This window comes from Tympanuchus pallidicinctus, unplaced genomic scaffold (genome assembly GCF_026119805.1).
Source record: "Tympanuchus pallidicinctus isolate F22 unplaced genomic scaffold, pur_lepc_1.0 scaffold12, whole genome shotgun sequence".
NCBI lineage: Eukaryota > Metazoa > Chordata > Aves > Galliformes > Phasianidae > Tympanuchus > Tympanuchus pallidicinctus.
In genome coordinates, this window is record NW_026294637.1 from 9,379,714 (window position 1) to 9,400,045 (window position 20,332).

General features: G+C 42.0%; 1 protein-coding gene and 1 long non-coding RNA gene across 5 annotated transcripts in view; both read right to left on the bottom strand.

The window, feature by feature from the left end:
• The window catches only part of LOC128075580 (high affinity cAMP-specific and IBMX-insensitive 3',5'-cyclic phosphodiesterase 8A-like), a 132,245-nt gene that overhangs the window by 73,980 nt on the left and 37,933 nt on the right, over window positions 1–20,332 (bottom strand). The window lies entirely within an intron of this gene.
• Window positions 1–20,332, bottom strand: part of LOC128075581 (uncharacterized) — a 44,172-nt gene that overhangs the window by 18,892 nt on the left and 4,948 nt on the right. The window contains exons 2-3 of the long non-coding RNA XR_008203907.1: window positions 10,279–20,327; window positions 1–10,080 (exon numbers count right to left, since the gene is read on the bottom strand). The exon at window positions 1–10,080 is cut by the window's left edge and continues 18,892 nt beyond it. This is a non-coding gene — a long non-coding RNA (uncharacterized LOC128075581). The remainder of the gene's footprint in view (window positions 10,081–10,278; window positions 20,328–20,332) is intronic.

Genomic DNA, 20,332 nt, shown 5'->3' on the forward strand with positions numbered 1-20,332 from the left:
ACATCAAGCATATTCTGTACTGGGGTGTCAGACATTTCGCTCACCTTATCATAAAGCTATTCACAAATCCCATCAGCTGCACTGGTACCCAACAGCGCTTCATAAACCAAGTCCTTACAGGGAGCAAAGATGCACAAGAACGAGGGCTCTTGTACTGCTCTTGTCCAAGGACCTCCTTCTCTTAGGTCAAGTCACTGGCACAGATAGGAGCTTGAATGTCACACTAAACACACACACACACAAAAAAAATCCATCCTGTCCATTAATGTTAAGAAAATGTATGTTTGACTTGCTTTGGAACACACAGCAGACCCATGTAAGGTGAGGTGTTTTTTTGCTTTTTTTTTTTTTTTTTTATTATCTGTTTGTAGAGCCTACAGAAGAGCCGAATTCTGGGCTATCACCAAGTATGTCCATGTTCAGGAGCAGTTCTAGGAATACAGAGACAAACATTATTACTGCAGCTGGCCTGGGTTCGCTGTTGTTAGAGGGAAGTCTAGCTAGGAGCTTGGAATTAGTATCAGAGGTTATGGTACTATGTAGGTGAGATCTTATCTCAGCAGTATTACATCTTGTGGAAAATATGTAAATATATCAGGTTACCTGTGCATACAAAAACATTTCACGATTACACTAGATATTTAGACAGTTGATGCCTCGTATAACAAACACAAGCTCTTAAAACTGCATGAAACAAGACTGCTTTTTTTGCCAAATTAGCTGGTAAACTAACTCAACAAGCCTTATCTTGCTCTTATCAGCCCACCTGTCTCTGCCGCTTTAATCTAAGACTTAAAAGAGGAAATGAGTACTTAACTGATAGTGCTTCTTCAAAGGAAATATTTGCTTCAGTTACCTTGCATTTTTAATGAGATTGTTTAGTCACTGCTTGGCATCAGTTCATAGTAAGCACCCTGTCAAAGCTTTCAGGTTTTCAAAGCACATGAAGTAGTTTGAACCAGCAACAGTGGAACTGTTCCTGGTTGGCATTTAGTTGTGGAGATGTTTACCACCCTTCCTTGGTCAGGGCAGGCAGAATTAGCAGAAAAAGCTATTCCTGCAATTCCAATCCCTGTGCAACTTTTCAAGGCCTGCTTACAGAAAATCCTCTGCAATTCAAATTGAGCTGAGGGACTAAATGCACAACCTGCTGCAAAATATGCAGGTTTAAAGTGAGGGTTGGGGCTGCTGAAGTGCTGTCAGGACACTGATGACCCTTGATTTAGTATTACATCACTCCACTGAAAACAATAATACCGCATCTCTGTGGCTGGATGGCCTCTTTTGTTGAAGGGGAGGATAAAAGATGTTCTATTTTTATTGGCTCTTTGTTTTCTAATAGGCCATAGATAAAATATTTTACACTGTATGGTTCTGACTCAGTACACGGTATAGGCATTTTTGACAGACAGAGCTTCTATCATGCACAAACACCCTGAGAACACTCAATGACATAGAACAAGTTTGGCTCCCAGCACCACCTCAAACCCACTCACAGCACACAAGGTAACAAAGTGACCTGCAGCTGAGATGAAAAGCCTTTATGAATATTTTACAGCAGTACTCGTGCTCAAAATATATGGTTTGATAGGGGCAATGGCAAAACTCACAGGAAGCCTTATAGCATAACAAAGGCACACACCTGACTTTACAACTTGCTGCTGAAGGGACAAAAGCTCCATCAGCAACTTGAAAGAGGACACTTCCCAATAGAGTGTATTTCCTTTTTTTTTTTTTTTTCTTTCCCCATCTCCATTCTATTCTCTTTTTCACTCTCAAAATAGCAAAAATGCTTGGGACAACACTGAAGCTGTCACTAAAACCTGAAGGGAAAAAAGGAGTGCCTAATTTGCCACAGCCAAGCCCAGCTCCGCTGAGCACCCTGTTGTTGTCCACTGCTGTGGACAAATTTATCCGCTGTCTCATTCATACAACTTCCTACCCACGGAAGTTGCTGTGAGGCTTGTGTCTGGTTTACCCCTTGTCAGCAGCAGAAAGCTTTCAATGGTGGATGGCACCTCCACGCATTTTCTGCTTGCCCAAAGCAGCTGCAGTGGGAAAGAGGAGAAGCAAAAAGGGCAGCGACATCCAGGAAGTGACATTTCTCACCAGCTCAGATCCATACCTCTGCCTTGGTGCCACTGTGTGGAAGGACAGCAAACCGGACACCAGGCAGAATTACAAAGTGGGGAAGCAATGAGGAAAGGCAATCACCATGGCTGGATGCTGGGCTTCCCTTTGGGAGCAGCTGGAGATGCAGCTACACAGCACCCACCAAAAAGTGATCAGCCATGTGCAAAATGAGGCGCTTGACAAGAGGCTTCTCAGACTCAAAATAGATTTGACCTTAGGATTCACTCCCAAATGCTCAGAACAAATGAAGTCATCATATATAAATTCTTCTGCCTTGTGACTGCCTGTTGAACTCCATCCTGCTGCTGCACTTCCTAAGCATCCCCACAAACATTTTGCCTCCCTCAACCTAAAGACTCCTATTGAAAGACATACTGAAAGCTGCCTTCAGCAAGGGCTGAATGATTACTTTTCTTACATTTTAGCCAGGTGTCCCATATTGGAAGAAAGAAGAGCTATATTTTGATTTAAAACAAACAAATCTATCTAACTTTAGTATGTAGCGTCTGTGGCAAAAAGAAACAGGCAGCTCAGAGTCAGCCCAATCTCCGTTACTCCAGAGCAGTATTTAACAATATACTTCCTGCACTCACTGAATGGATTCATTCATCTGAACAGGCTGTGGATCAAGTGATGGTTAGGAGAGAACTGCTAACAGAGTTTTCCAATACAGAACGAGTGCACAGGTAGGAAGCAAATCCCACGTGGGTCAGGGCACTTTTGCTAGCAAGTCACAGCTACAGCAGCATTAAACTCATCAGTCTTCTCCAATTTATTGGAGGTTGGCCATGTAACTGCATCTCAGTCAACGAAAACCGCACTTCAAAACTGCATTTCCTGTTGCTGTATCACCTATTTTTTATCTTGTTTTTAAAGCTAACCAAAATTAAGTCTTGTTTTCCATCTTACCATTTATGGTAGAAAGCAAAGGCAAGTAGCTTTGGGTCTCAGTTCATCATGTCTTCTAATTGCATGGAATTAAAAGTAATAATGTGCTGGCAATACTAGAGATACCAGAAAAAAAATCAACAGCAAGCACAATGAGGTACAGAAAGCATTTTGCACTGATTTATAAATTTACACTTGGATTTCCAATATGTCGAGCAGTAACTGTAACACTGTTAACCTCCGAAGCCAACTTTTACACAGGCTTGTGTGCAGCCTAGGAAGGATCTCAGCCTTACGTTCCATTCTGAGAGCAACTGAAGCAGAACTCCTTTAGGCAAACTGAAGCACTTCATTTTGAGGCCGATGCCAAATAATTCCAGCAAACACGTCCATAAAACAGGAGTTGAGATTTCCCAAGGCAGCCAACCAGTCCAGCTGCCCCTTACTTACCTTTTATTCATTGCTGTGCTGTGCTGGAGCCCAAGGACTCCAACCACACGCCAGAGCTCATTCTGTGAGGCACTGTACAAATACTGAGGAAAGTCTTTACCCTGAGGAGTTCACAGTCTGATCTTTAGTTAGTAAAATCACTCCGCCAAAGGCACCGCTGTACAATCCTCCTTGACCAAAATCTCACCTTTCTTCTCATTGTAACAGCGCGACCTTCGCAGCAACCGTAATAATGGTATTCTGAATTATTTGGAAAAAGATACATAAATCAAGAGCAAATGAAAGCCTTGCCATGTCACCCATCAACATAAATGCGTATCTGTAAGCACAAAAAGATATCACCTGACAAAGCACTTCACAGACCAGTCCTTGCTAACTCCTGTTCTCTAGCTGTCCTTGGGCTACTCGTTTATTTGAAATGCAAATAACTCAGCATCGATCAGCATGATAAAGAGCAGGAGGCTTTATTCGGGACAAGTTCTTGGTGACATTCTAAAGAATGACGTATCTTAATGATGGCTATAATATATATAAGATTGTTCACATTAAATCATTCAGCCATTTGGTTTCTAGTAACACAGATTCTAGAGCACACCAGATCTGCTTCAGCCCAGCAGGCTGTCAGAACTCCCCACTACTAAAGCATAGTTGAATTTCCTTGAAAAAAAACTTTTCTCACTGGATAATTCATCTCTTCAGTTTCTAACATTGGTTTCATCTTCTAAACAGAACACTTCGTTATCTCTGAATTGAAGGATTTTTTCCACTGTTTTCCCGTGCAAATAGATTTAGAGCTAAAACAAAAAGCAGCCACACTTCCTAAAGTTTTTATCTGTCTTGAAGTGAATCTCCATAGCTGCCAGTCCACAAGAGGAAGAAAAAGCAACTCGTGGCAAATAGTCAAAAACAGTGTGTGTGCTCTGCAGCCTTAAAGATGGAGAGTTTGGGGTCCCTCCTCTACCAAAGCTGGGATAGAAATGTTCCTTTTTTATTTCTTTTTTTTTTTCTTTTTCTTTTAGTGGCTGCCAAATCCTGGGCTTGTTATTTTTCATGTGAGCTATATATACACATTTGATACACTCAGTTTTCTCCCTCCTTTCTAAACACATTCTTTAGAATTTCTGATCAGCTCTGGCCTCCATTTCTTCCATGCTTACATTCCTGTATTCGGTCTCCTTCCCACCTTTCAGGACACTTGGCCTACTCAGAGCATTGAGAGACACGAGCACCTTCCAGAGGGAAGAGGTGATGGTGCCGGGGGGTCTCCGAGAGTGCCATCCCCAGACCTGAGCTGATGGCACTGAAGCATTGACTTCAGACTTCCGCATCTTCCCCTCACACTGGTCAGTCTCCGGCAAGCTGAAATCTGCATATTTTAGGCTCATACAGACTGAAAAACCTCAACTATTTTCTGTGGGATAGAGCCCTAAGTAAGAGCTCTATTCACCTGAAATGCGATGCCCTGGGCTCCCACAGCCTAGCGTGTGGGCAGACCATCCTTGATAAATGTCTGTTTATCATAACTGCAGAAGGCAACTCTGCTTTCCCAGCCTCCCCCTCCCTCAAGATTAAGGTAAAAGTCATGTATAGAAAGGCCAGGCCTTTCAAATGTTTTTCTTTCTCTTTTTTAGGTGCTAGCAATCAAACATAAAAATATTCCATCCTTCCCCATTAAATTAGGCTGCACTATATCAACATTCTTCTTTAAAGAGCTGGTACGTGACTGCCAATGCTGCTGGAGAACAATTTAGTTACACCGATACACAGCTGGTAACAAAAAAAATCACCTGACTGCTGATAAGCACCCAAATCCTGCTACTGCAAGAGAAAGCCCCAAAATACGAAGTTGCAAAGTCCAACAGGGGAATGCCATCAGATCATATTCCAACCAAAATTCATTAACTAATTAGAAGTCCATTTTTACAAGAACTCAAATCCTCCATGAATCAGGGCTGGGTTACCAAACTACTGCTTTTATTGCTTTGACTTTTCAGGCAATGATTGATTTTCAGTATAAAACATGGGTTGCATTCAAGTCACTATTACTCCTTTCTGAGAATCCATCATCCTCTGTTTACAGAGACACAGAAGTCTTCCCCATCATCCTTTTCCATGGCAAAGAGGCAAAGCCCTTCTCAGCCTTGGGGCGGAGAGCGAAACCCAGACGCTCCCCTCCTGTACGGATCTCACCTACTTTCACCATCCTGCAGCACCTTTTGCTGTGCATTGCAATGCATTTCTTTTTAGCATCTAAAATATGTTCACACATTTTCTTTATTCTCTATTTATTTCAAAACATCCAAAGGTAAAAATGCTACAGTTGAGCAAGAGGCAAATTCCTGGTTCTTGAAGAGCCTATTAGTGCGGTCAGAACACCATCCTCATTTGCTCTCACTTTGTGCTGCCGTATTCCTCCCTGCTTTCCAGGCAAGGAGCACACAGTCAACAGCTCTACCTCCTGACTATGCTTTGGGCCCTGGCAAAGAGCAACTGACAAGGAAGATGTTCCACATATTTGAGATTAAAAGATAACCGATAACCAGGACCCAGATGTTGGTCACTGCTGGCCAGCGCACAGAGCGATTATTATTCCATTTATAGAAAGGGATGCTGTCCTGCCTTTGCCAGCCAACCGAAAGGTCTCCGTAAAATGCTCAAACACTCTGAAGAGAAGCATTCAAAACAAGGAGCAAAAAGGGAACGAGCCGTATTCGCTCCACAATTATTGCATTATATAAATCCAACATGGTCTCCAGCAGACCGCACCACCAGGCTTGCTTTGCCAGCGAGCTCCGCGGGCTGCAGCAGGCTCTGCCCCAACGAAGGCAGGAGCGGGGCCATCGCTCCCTGCTCCCAGCAGCCAGCGCCCAGGGCTGCTTCTAATTAGGGCAATGGGAGCACGCCCAAATCGCTGGAGCCAAATGAAGTCTGAAATGCTAATCAGGCTCTTCTCCGAGCTCAATTTTAAAAAATTAATAATAATAAAAAAAAGCCTTCCGATTTTGACTCTATAGAGTCCTCTAATTTTCTGTGGTCCCAGCAAGGAGCAAGCTAGCCAAAGGGCAGGCTGCCTTCTGGGGTGCTTTGGTTGGTGAGAATTTGGTCTGGGGGAAAGGGATGGGGTGAAAATAAGGAGGGCTGAGAGGCAGATGGTGTTCAAAATACAGAATGTATAAAAATGAGCTCCCAAGCTGAGAATAGCCCGCAGCTCCAACAAACATATTAAGACAATTCTAACTGCTCCCTATCTGGCATCTGACTGTAATAGTTTAATGACATCTTAATAAACTGTTAGTTTAATAAATCCAGTTCCATTTGCTACCAGTTAGCAATACAGTTTGACAAGAGGAGTCCACAGTCCCATAAAGGAGAACAGGCTAGAAATACTTGGAGAAGATATGATGATTACTACAAATTAAAGACTGTGCAATTTATAGCTGGATACTGAGCGCTCAGATTCCACATGCCAGTATTTCATTTTATTTTTTTTCAGCTGTGGACAGGAAAATGTATAAACTGTTAATCCATTATATGCAGCCATTTCCTTTGGGTATTTCTAAACAATGGAAAAACAGAACTTACTGAACTTTAAAAATAACTTTCTGTCTACCAGCATTTCAGTTTACTTGTAAGTATGAGGCTTGCAACATCGCGGTCACTGTATCTGCACATTTACATCCAGAATGGCCTTTATTTTTTTATTGATGGCCATAAAAAGTAATAAATTATGTTTCCTGGTAACATCACACTTTTATAATTACATTGTGCACATCACTCTCAAGCATTAGTGGAACTCAACACAAACGTGATTATTATTATTTTTAATTCTTTTGCATTTTCTCCCTATTCTGCAAGCAGCTTACCTTCCAAAATGTACAACATGCTGCAATTTCTGCCTTGATTAAATAATCTGATGTTAATTTTCTCCTCCCACTGTAAACACCACTTGTTCCCATCTAAAGTCAACACCATTTATATGATAGAAAAATATTTACAGTCTCATTATTAATACAAACAAAACTAGTAAAGAGAGCTAACCATCAATAAGAAATTCTCCCTCAAAGTTTTTCTTCCACAAAGGCTCCCATTGGTTCTTCAGGCAAGCCCAGACCCCAGCTACAACAAACGGTCAAGTTCTTGGACCCAAGCTATGACAGGTTATCACCAGTTTCAGGGCTTCAAGGTGGGCCAAATTAGTCTGTTTTAATGGAACTGCTCCTGTGAGCAGCGAAATTCTTTGGGCTGGGGATTTCACACACAGCCAAGCGCAAACACATGCGGCCCGAGGCAGAGCCCTGAATGGCAAATTAAAGTCAACGCTTGAAGTCTGACCAAATAACAATATAAAGAAGTAAGACGGCTTGCTAGCGTACTGTGTTAGGAAACATTTACAGCAAGAGACTCTACAAACTCCACCATCAAACAAATTCCTACAGAATTACATCTTCTTTGGCCTGGGTTAATTTAAAGTCAAGTCAGTTGAACCCTACTGGTTGCAGCACTGCAAATTCTCCCCAGTCTTTACACAGGACAGGAGAGCAGGTTGGCTTAGAAGAGCTGCACAAAAGCACTACCAGGAAGATACTGGCTACTGCCCCATCGCTCTTTGCATTGCCTGCGTGCTTCCCATGGACACATGGCACAAAGGAGACTTCGCTCACAGGAAGCCATAAGCCAAGCAGGAGGTACTGTGAATAAAGACTGTATGAGGAAAAGCAAGCATATCATTGTCTGGTTGTTTCTGTTTGAAAAGAATACAGGCACAAGAAGACAACATTAATTACCCATATCACAGTTCCATAAAGCGCAGAATATTCTGGTATCACCAAAATATGTCAGAAGTCATAGGTTAAGAAATAAAACTCACTTGTTAACTCATTTCCTATAGGCAGTATTTTCTGGATATTTCCCTTTGCTCCTTTTGACTAACACTGCATTATATAACGCCTTTATTGCTGCCTGTATTTAAGACTTCGAAAGCGAAGTTCTGGACAGCAGTGCAGGCGCTATCAGCTAATGCAATGGCAACGCGTGCCAGGATTCGTCATTTCATTTCAGCTGGTTTTGCAAATTCACAGCTTTGCTGTTACCCGCATTTGAAGAATTACAATGTAAGAAATGATTTTTCATTTTCAAAACGTCCATATGGGAAAGATTAGGTAACATCCCTTGTTTTAAAAATCAGGATTTTTTTTAAGCCATAACCCTTATCCAGATACCCAAGCCATCAGAATTATTATTTTAATAGTGTCTTAGCAGAGAGCCCTGAAGGCTCTAAAATAAACAGGATGGTTAGAAACTTCAGAAGATAAAAGTGAATTTAAAAATTGATGCTTTAAAGAGCACGGCTGTTAAAAATTACAGTTTGGTTGTCTCCATAAGACTTGTGGAGGTAGCTAACGAACTCCACAAATTACTATAAATTTCAGAGCTTTGTATATAAAGATGTTACAGTTCCATGCTCAAAAATATTCTTTTAATGTTAGAAAGAGGGAAATAAATAGTCTAAGATTTTGTTACAGAGCACCAGCAAGTCCTAAATTACATACACAACTGGTGAGCTGCAATGTTTTCAGAAAGCCAGACATTTAAACCTCCGCTGGAAGTTCTTAAATCTCCCTTGCTGACAGCTCAGAAGACAAGTAAGAAAAAAGTTATGCCAGAATGTACTGTTTTAAGAAACTAAGACGCTCAGTCAGTCCAATTTTTGCTGAGAAGCTGCCTGGCTTTGAGTAGAAATATGTACAATTATACAACAGAAAACATGCAATAGGAGATGGGGGAAGACGACAGAAACACAACAAAAAAAGCTTCAGAAATGTTCTACTCGGCCAGGTAGCATGAGCTTCTGTTTCTGATTTCACAGTCCTTAAAGAAGAATTCCTTCTTTCTTTCTTTCTTTCTTTTTTTTTTTTTCCCCTAAAGGAAAATAACACAGGGTTTAAGAATATACCTCTAACACAGATAAAAATAAATGAAAAGACTCCAGCTGTCTCAGGGTTCTACTGAGATGCCAAAGGTTTGGTACCTTTGTGCTCCTCCCAAAAACTTAATTTTTTCCATCTCTAAATACTATTGTCCATGCATGGATTAGAATTACCACAGATTAAAATTACGTTTCTCCTTATCAGCAGAGACAGATGCTATTTCTCTGGAGAAACTTATTTAAACTTATTTTTTTTAATCTAAAAATGTAAAAAGTAGCTTCATTACAACTGCAGTCCCACTTTATCAACTGCTGAGCCTCTCCTTTGCAGCACAGAGCACCTCCAACCAATGACTGAATGATGTCTGTCTGCTGAAGACGACGACACATCCAAGTAGGCTCATTCCTGGCATACCCATCCAATCTACTGATTTTGCTTGCAGAGGGAAAGGTCTGAGCGTCACTTATTTCATGTTGCATCAGACAGTGCTCCCAAGTCTACTGGCACACTTCTGTGGGATAAATTGGAGTTCTCTGCAGTCAACATGCAGTTCAGCACCTGCATGGTGACGTGCAGACCCAGGGCATGCTCAGCTCCCTCCCCTTACACATTCTCTCCTGGCTGTCCCGCTTTGGGTTGCTCCTTCCCAGCCCATTCATGCTGCTGCTTTTCTAAAGGTTATCTGGAGGAGGAGATTATCCAGGTACTATTTTATGATTTAAATCTTTTTGGTATCAAATGATAGTGAAAAAAATATTCAGGCATAGGAGATATAAGTTCGTTTTGCTTTAAATCTCAGACCTGCTATAAAATAAAATTATATTCTGCTCAGAAGAAATGTCAGCTTACCATTTCTTATTCTCACTACAATAGTTTCAACACAAAATTTGGTTTATGTTAAGAGTAAGTTTTGAACGACTTTAAGACAGAACAAACAGATTTCACAGCCTTGCCTTCTTTTGCCTTCCTTTTTCCTACAAGTTAACTTTTTTCCTAAGCCAGTTTCTTACTAAACCAAAACATGCTGGCACTTTGCATCCCTTCTCTGTGTATGTAAGAACTTGACCCAACTTGATGCACTTAAAAAATTGCTTTATTTTTCTTAGTGACATTTCTTTAAAGTGATCCTTTTTCATGGCGTGCCCTAAAACTCAAGTTTATTATCTAGAAAATATGCCATATTTGCAAACTCTTTTGCTCCACTTGCTTTATGGAAAGGAAAAGAACCCTATATTCCACAAGCGACTGTGGTTTTCATGTCACTGAAGGGCACATATCTTGGCTGCACACCCTACCAACTGAGTCATCAGAAACTGGATTTGGCTGCAGAATGCCATTTTTTTGTTAGATCCCTATGTGATTGACACAGCCCAGCAATCTTGGGTAGAGGGCTCACAATAATCAGCCTCATGTACAAACAAGAACACTCAACCCACAAAAGTTTACCCAGGTTGCAAAGGCCAGAAAACAGCTTTTCATGTCCAAATTGCTGACTTTATTTATTTATTTGGTTTACTACTAACTATTCCTTCTCTTTTTCTTTTTCCAAATAGCTCAAGAGCCACGTTCACGTCCCTGACTAGAAACACTACAGAAGCTTAATTTAATAAACTCATCTTCTAATACCTCAAACCTACCATCATTTGGCCTATGAATTGCTCTCCATGGCAGCTAAAGCAGTAGGTGCCTGGCAGCCTTCCTCCCCTCTGCTGCAAGTGGCCCTAGCTGACAGAACAGTTGAAAGTCTACCACAACTCATTTGCAGTATATGCCTAGAGCTACCTAAAAATGTATAGTAAAAAACTGAAGATGTATCTATGTTGTCCATTTTTATTAACTTCTCTATGTTTGAATAATACTGAAAGCATAGATGCATCAGAAGGAAGAGCCAAGGCATTCAGAGTATTTGTACACTGGTACGGATCATCACAAGTGGCACTCTGCTGTTCTACCCAGAAAATGTTATCTCCAAAATCAACACTGGGTACTCATGTTTTAACTCAGTAAGAAAACAAAACAAAAGAACCAGGACCTTGATCAGAAGAGATGCATATCACTATGCATATTAAAATAAGATTTTTTTCACCCTGGTGATTTATGGGAGCCTGCAGATTTTCAGCAGGAGTAGTCTTCTGTAATGATTTAGGAAGAAGAGCAACAGGTATCCCCTCCTGCAGCTCTAAAATTCTTGCAAATAGTGTCTGTCCACTTTCCAAAGGAAGGGTATCAGTAAACTGAGTGTCACGAAGGGGCAGTTTGCACAGAAGCACAAAGCAGTCTAAGCCACAAAGCTGCACTGAACTCCCAGCTTTAGTTAAACTATGGCAGAAATATATAGGAACAAACAAACAGATTAGGGAAAGAAGACGGAAGAAAGAAATAATCTTTGCTGTGAGGCATAGGGCAAATATAAACTGAAAGGGGCTCTGTGTGTAACCGACAGAAGCTATAAAATGATAAGAGCAAAATCTGTTTTGTATAAGCTTCTCAAGAGAAAAATCACACTAGCTACCCCAAAACTTTACACCTGGCACACAAATACGTTTGGTGCAAGGAAGAGAAAGAAAAAGACCCAAACCTCCCACAGAACCTGGACACTGGAGCCTTTGAGTCGATAACTCCACAAGAAAAACGAGTGGTGCCAAAAAGATCGCAGTAAATCACGTTCCTGTGCTGAACTTAATGAAATCGCCATGCTGAACCCAAGGAACGAAACACTTGCCATTGGTTAAGAGATCACTGTGGCAACACAGTCGCCTTGATTCACAGCTTGAGCCCATGAACCACAAGGGCCCCACAGAGGGGGAAACCTCAAACTGGCAGTGTCTAATTTGGTTTTGTTTATGTTCCTGCGTTCGCTATTGATCTGCTCAGGGCTTAGAATCAACAGCAAGGACTAACAGCCTCCCCAGTACAAACTTCATAGGCAAAATAACCTCCGAATGATGCTTCCTGCCCCAAATGGGGAGAGACAGGCCGGACCCTGCAGTCGATAGCTGGGAAGCAACTCCAACACGGGCCCAGCATGGGGCTCCTCACTGTGAGCAGTGCTGCCCACCAGACATGGTCCTCTTGCAGTAAGCAGAATGAGCAGTCTGTGAAGGCAGGACATGAACTCCAGCAGGAGGTGACACAGGTTCTTAGCAGAACTAACGTATTGGGAAGAAGGCAGATCACAGCAGAAATAATCTGCTGGGAGCAGTTCAACGCTCACTTGAATTTCTAATTAATGAGTACATTGACTCCAAAACAAGACGTGGGTGTCTATCTTCTAACAAGGTTTGAGACTGAAGAGTTCAGGCACTCCACACAACAAATACCTGAGAGCCACTGAAACATGCCCCACCAGAGGAGCCTTCATTGGTTTCTGAGGAGACTGCAAAATGCACAGCCATCCACTAGCCAGACACCAGACACGATCTTGCTCCCACCCAAATCAGCAGCATCAGATTTTTTCCCCCCCCACATCTCGATCTCCTACCTGCTCTCCATATACTCCAGCACAAGGCACACTATATTTGGGCACTGAAACAGGTTTTCCAGGGTAGTGGGCATGTCCCCAAGCCTGCAGAGTTCAAGGAGCATTTGGACAATGCTCTCAGACATAAGGTTTGAAGTTTGGGTGATCATGTATGGAGCCAGGAGTTGGACTCTATGATTGAATCCCTTCCAACTCAGGATATTCTGTGATTTAGTTGTTAGAAAAGTCCCTTTGCATTTGGTTAAATGGAAAACGAATCAGTCAGGAAAAGCAAACCAAGACACCGCTCATTTTCCATAAGATACTCATGGGACTATGCTACAAGTGACCAAGCAGCAGGTCCACCAAAACCAGAGCTACATTTTACTTTCTCAATAAGGATACCACAGATTTCAATGTCGACAATGTAGTTTGCAGAATACAAGACAGACTGCACACGCTCTGCTCTTGCCTAGGCTGGCATACTCAATTCCCACACATTCTGTAGCACCACAAGCAAGTGCTGCAACTGAACAGCCAAGAGACATCTCTGACAGCAGCTGGAAAAGCCTAGCCGCAACTCCTCTGAACAGAAGATCGAGGCATATCAAAGGGGGACCACATCCCTTTTCTGTGGCAACATTTCCTCAACTGATATGGTTTTTCTCTATCTTCAAAAGACACTGCCCCAAACTGTGAATTTTAACTTTATGGTCCTATAAAATACTTGTCATGTTCACATCTGAAAGCTAAGGGTGAAAGGAAAGAAGATAACAGGATACTTGCTAACAGGACTAATGAGCACAGGATTGTGAAATAGCATTCCGACTTCACAGGGCATTTGTAAGTTGATAATCTTTGTGACAGCAAGAAAATGACAATCAGCAGGAGGCTGGGAAGACAGATAGTTCTGCCGTCAGACTGCAGAGTAAACAGATGACAATTAAGCAGATATATTTGGCATTTTCTTTTAAGGTATCATTTCCTTCTTTTTCAAAATGAAGTTGTCAACTCTATGAAGGATTAAATAAAAACAGAAATTGCCAGACACCAGTGAAGTAAGGAAATAATAAGAAACGGAGGACAAAGAAGAAGAATGGATCCCATCAGCAATTAATTAGAGTTTTCAAAATTCCATGTGAAAAAAAAAAATCTGCTTGATGATAACATATGATTTAATTTCCGAGATTCAAATACTGGCAATAAACCAAGGAAAGAGAGGAAGTGTGTCCTATAGCCAGGAATAATCATGTTGCAGTAGTCAGTGAGACAGAGCAAGATGCATAAACCTCGACACTTCTGAAGTGAGATCTTTTTTCCTTTGCCTAGGCAAGACAATGAGCAAAACCTGGTGCTGCTGAAACAAGCTCCTTGTCGTTTCAGTAGAGCTTGGTCCGAGTCACCAACAAAAGAAAGCACTTTCCTATACATCAGTTGTCTTGGTGGCATTTCTTTGAGACTTAATCTTGTTAACTTTGCTGACAAAAACAAGCTTTTACTACTGTTAGCTCTGCAAAACCAATATTACCATGGCTGAGTGAGCTGGAATTTTTATTACTGGCAATGAAGTAAGATTCAGACAGAAAACAGCTTGATTGTCAAACCCAAATGTGAGAGTTTGAAATACTGACTGTTAGAAAAATCACCTTGTGACTTGTAAACCAAGCAGAGTTTTATCTGAAAGTGATTGAAAGAACAAGTGTAAGAACCTCCTGCTGTCATTTTTACAGAGTCACTTCTGGAAACAATTCCACTGTGGGACAGCCGCCCGCCCTGCTTGTTTTCTGCCAGCCTCTGTTCACCATTTGCACACACTGCTGCAGGCACTGAGGCGTGTCAAAGTTATACAAGAGCAATCAAAGAGACAAGAGATGTGGAAGAAGAGATGCAACTTTCTGAAGAACCTAAGCCTGCCCTGGTGCACCCTAGACTGCTGCTGCCCAGCACATGAGACAATTTACCCTTCTTCACAAGATGAAACATAGAAAAGACTCTCACAGGCCTGCTGACAGGATTCCGGCATGCTGTACTCCCCAGGCACTGGGATTCAGTGAGCTCCTGGCAGGCCCTGCAGGGCCGTGCCTCCTCCCGTGCTGCCAGGGACAATCCAATGCCATGGTCAGAGCCCTTGGCCAGGCTGCACCGAACAGAAGGGGCTCTGGGCACCTGCCCAACCTCATCCAAGGTGTGATCTCCTCAACTTGTTGTGTGGAGGCCTACATAGCAGGACTCAGGCAGTGAGTATCAAAGCTAGCTCCAACTTACCTCCCTGAAGTACTGGAAATGGCGCGCTTCTATTCCCACAGCATGTTGCACCAATAAGTCCCCGTGTTTTCACAGTTCTCCAATTTCCATTACCCAGGATGGCCTGGTCATTTCGTAGAATCACAAAATCATACAATTGCTCAGGTTGGAAAAGACCTTAAAGATCATCAAGTCCAACCACAACCTTACCAAACTACCCTAACTCTAACAACCCACTGCTAAATCATGTCCCTGAGCACCACATCCAAGCAAATTTTAAACACATCCAGGGATGGTGACTCAACCACCTCCCTGGGGAGCCATGTTCCTCTGCATATTACTGCTGTACCTCTGCCCTTTAGTTACCCTCAGATTTCTTTACTGGCTCAGCTGAGGAAGGATGAAGCTGTACAAAGCAGCTCCCAAGAACAACACTCTCTACATCTGGATCTCGCTTCCCTGGAAACAAAAGAACAAGGTGCTTTGGCCCCTGTCAACATTTCATTCTACATCCTAGGAAACAGTTACTTAATATCTGAGCTGAGAGCATGAGGTACAGGACAGTCTTTTACATATCCAACTTAATCCCAATTTAATCATGTGAAAGCTAAATAAATACCATTTCTCCCCAGGGCACCGGGCCGTTCTGAGGTCAGTGCTCCGCTGCAGGAGGCCTGCTGGCACCTCAGCCAGCCATCAGGGACTGCCTTCTCAGAGCACACCTTGACACAGCTCTTTCAGGCAGGAAAGAAAGTAATTGTTCCAAGAACTCAAGTTTCAGCGTAGACCATACTTTTGCATATCTTAATATCAAGACCTATTTCAGATGATTCCTTCACTTACAGTCCAAGATCTTATTAAAGAAAACCCAAGGACTTTAATCATTTTGTAACTGCTGTTTATTTCCTAACTGCTAGACCTATCACTTCAAGCATTGGGGCTACCCTGGAATCACTGTGCTGGGGCTCCCAGCCCATGCTGGGGCCAGCTGAGCCCCAGAGAAGCACAAGGGATTGCTGCATCCAGCATCAAACAGCAACATTGCAAAGCCTGCTGTTTAGGGTTGGGGTTAACTGCCCCCTGGTTTTGGTTTTGCAGGAATAGCAGTCAGAGCATTTTATCTAGTTCTGGTTTAGCATATCAAGCTTCTTGAGAGATACTCAATTCAGCAACCACCAAAAATATTTTGGTTTCAAATATCAGGATATACTTTATTCTGGTAGATCGGTTCATTTCTCTCAGGCTTAACGCAACAGGTTAAGAAAGTCATTTTCTATGAGAGAGTGCAAAGCTGTCTGGCAAGCCTCCAGCTGTCCTCAGCATCATGTGTCCTTCCATGGGAGGGCTCCACTGCTGTCCACCCCCTGCGGTGCCACCACTGACGTCAGTTGGGCAACCACAGGGAGAGCAACGCCATTTACTGAAGATTGCGGTTGCAAAATCAGATGCAGAAAACAACACAGCAAGCATAGATTGTCTTGATTCTTTCATCTCCTTTTTTTTTTTTTTTTTAAACATTAAGACATCAGGGATTAAAATTGCATTTGATTATAAAAACAGCCATGCATACAGAAATGAGCAATATGCTCTTTTGGATATTATAAGATTGATTGATTTTTATTTTTTTTTTTTAAACCTCGAGTTGATAACTGCAGTCTGATAACTTTAGTGCCAATTCTCTCTTTCAATATACATAACTGAAACACTAAAACCTGGCACTGTCACTGATTATGCCAGCAGAAGAACAAACCATTTATTTCTAAACTAAACTATTTCTAATTCAACATACAACTCTTGCTCTCTCCTCATGTGTAAATGAGTTTAAGTCTTAAGAGAAGCACGTCACTGTAGAGAGCGAATGAACAGAGAATTCAGTTCTTGACATCATCACCGTTTTTACTTCACTTGTACATTTGTGTTATACAAGCGCTGAACTGTACATCAGCCCTACAAACATACAGGAAAAGATGATCCTTATCTCTGTTAGTCGACATTTCAAGATGGAGTTTCTTGTTAGTGCTAATTCCTTCCACATTTTTTTTGGACTGGTTATCAAAAACAATTATAAAGATCTCTTCATAAGCTGCATGCTACTCTACATGAACACAAACAAAATGGCACTACAGCTATATTAGTTCCACAATTTGTTTTCTTTCCTAAACCAGTTTTCCTCAAAGCAGCATGTCCTCCCCAACAACTCACATACAGAATAGAATTTACTCAACTGAACAGAACACACCAAACTTACACATACAGCCAGACATTTGATATCTGAAATCATAGAATCATAGGATTATTAAGGCTGGAAAAGACCTTTAAGATCATCTAGTCCAACCACCAACCCATTGCCACCACGGCCACTAACCATGTCCCTCTGTGCCACATCCACTCTCTTCTTGAACAAGTCCAGGGAATTGTGACTCCACCACTGCCTTTGGGCAGCCTGTTCCAATGCATTATCACTTCTTCTGAGAAGAAAATACTCCTAACACTCAACCTGAACTTCCCCTGGTGCAACTTAAGGCCATTACCTCTCATTCTGTTGCTGTTACCCAGGAGAAAATCCAACCCTCACCTCACCACAATCTCCTTTCTGGTAGTTCTAGAGAGCAATGAGGTCACCCCAAGCCTCCTCTTCTCCAGTCTAAACCATCTCAGTTTCCTCACCCCCTTTCCACATGACTTGTGCTCCAGACCCTCCACAGCCTTTTTGCCCTTCAATGGACATCCTCTAGGGCCTCAACGTCTTTCTTGTAGTGAGAGGCCCAGAACTGAACCCAGTACTTGAGGTGCAGTCTAGCCAGTGCCAAGTAGAGAGATGACCACCTCCTGCTGGCTGCACTATTCCTGATACAAGCTAGGATGTCATAGGCCTTCTTGGCCATCTGAGAACACTGATGGCTCATGTTCTGCCAGCTGTTGACTAATACTGAAGTTTTTGACTTTATTTTAAAAGTGACTTTGCTTTACTCAGCTCTTCAGCCACTCTGCCCCAAGCCTGTAGTACTGCAAAGGGTTATTGTGACCAACGTGTAGGACTCAACGCTTACGCTGAACCTCACATAAGCTGCCTCAGTCCTTTAATCAAGCTTGTTCAGATTCCTCTGTAGTGCTTTCCTACCCTCAGGTAGATCAGCACTTCCTCCCAACTTGGTGTCATCTGCTAACTACTGAGGACGCATTCAATCTCCTCATCCAGATCATCAATAAAGATCTTAAACAGGATCAGTGCCAATACCAACCCATGGGGAACACCGCTCATGACCAGATGTCAGCTGGATTTAACTCCATCCACCACCACTCTCTGGGCCCTGCCCTCCAGGCAGTTCTTTACCCAGCAAAGATCACACCTGTCCAAACCATGAGCTGCCAGCTTCTCCAGGAGAATACCGTGGGAGATAGAGTCAAAGGACCTACTAATGCCTAGGTACACTCAAAGTATTGAAGTTGGAAACAGTTCTCAGGTCTTATAAAAATTTTTCTTACCTTTGTTTTTCCTTTTCTTTCCCCTCAAGTAGCACCCTGATTGCACCGTGAGGACAGGAGAGGTTACCACAGATTCAGTCATAGGAATAAAAAAAAAGCTCCTACGATTTAGATAAAGCTAAAGGAGAATTTTTAAACTAATAAATGTGTGTAGTCCTTGCACTGCAGTTGCTTATCTGTCATGAAGCAGACAAGTTATACAATAGCCTTGACTGACCATTAGACATCATTCAAAGTTAACATTTTTCTATTTGTCCATCTTATCTTCTTGCCTGAGCAATGCAAATCCACAAGTCACTGAGTAAAATATCCTTCCATATCCCAAAAATTTCTGCCAAGGCATACTGTGATCAGCCTAATGTATTTTTAAAGAGGAATCAATCTCCAAAAATAATGAAGGCCTTTCCCAAGAAACACTATTTGTTTTCCTGTGCTTTATTTGCTGTTGCTGTATTTCTTTTTACTGCTGAGTAATCTACACTGCTAGCTTTTGCCTGGAAAGGAGCTGGAAAGTTTAGAAATACTCACTTATTAGCCCTAAAAAGCTGCTATTATTATGCAAAGCGGAGTTAGAATCAAGCAATTGCTTTTTCTTTTTTTTTTCTAAAAAGAGAAGCATTCTCAAAAAGCAAGGAAGTGCTGACCCAATGCTGTACGCCAAGTGCGAAACAGCATCATGTGAGTGACATGAAAACAGAGCGGGGACTCTTGATCCCAAGGCACATGAGGGCTTAGTGCGCCACAGAGACTGAGCTTGCTTAGTTTCTGCTTGGAGGGTGTTTACCCCACAAAAGCCAGCAGATGCACATCTATGGAACAATGTTGTCATGAGCTTCAAAAATGTAGCAGCCTAATGTTTATAGGCGGCGAGGCATTTTGGAAAGCAGTTATAAAAAAGGCGAAGAAAATGTAAAGAACAAAGAATAAAATAGGCACAATAATTAAATTTTAGGATTATTTTCCATGGACAGAACTGGCAGATTATGAATTGTAGAAGAAATGACTGCTGACTCAATGAAGAGCTTCCCTATAATACGCAAACCTGCCTCCTGCCTAAATAAATTTCTGTACCAATGCACACTACCAGGGCTTTGTGCTAAGCCTAACTTCACAGAGCTTGTTATGGCAACATTACAAAATCACCTAAATTAATTTCTGTTATTAAATATTTTCTGTCACTTCTGTTCTTGGCTGTATGTCATATTAATGACAATTCTGACCACTCCTGCCACTGACACCTAGCTGGCTTCAGATCGGCTAGAACATTTTGTTCAGCACTCTGTTTTCCAAGCCAGCAGGGTTCATTCACCTGTGCTCTACACTGCACGCACAGTGGAGTCTAACATGGCACCAAAAGTTATCAGTATGGGCATTACCAAAAACTGGAGGTCATCACACAGAGGTCATCTCTGACAGGAAAAAGAAAATAAAAAAATGAAAACAAAAAGAGCTGAAGCCATCTAATAACATCATTTTAAAAGTTTTGTTTTGTTTTTATAAGGGTAATGAAGCACTAGAACAGGCTGCCCAGAGAGGTGGTGGATGTCCCATCCTTGGAGACATGCAAAGTCAGGCTGGATGGGCTCTGGACTTGGTTACCTTTAATGTCCCTTCCAACTCAATGATTCTATGAACATGGCTGTATGAACAGCATTCCAGTTAACCCTACAAGCTTCAAGCATCAGCTTGTAGAGCTTTGTATGGATACAAAGACAGAAGCAAGAGACTTTGTCTCACAACTCTA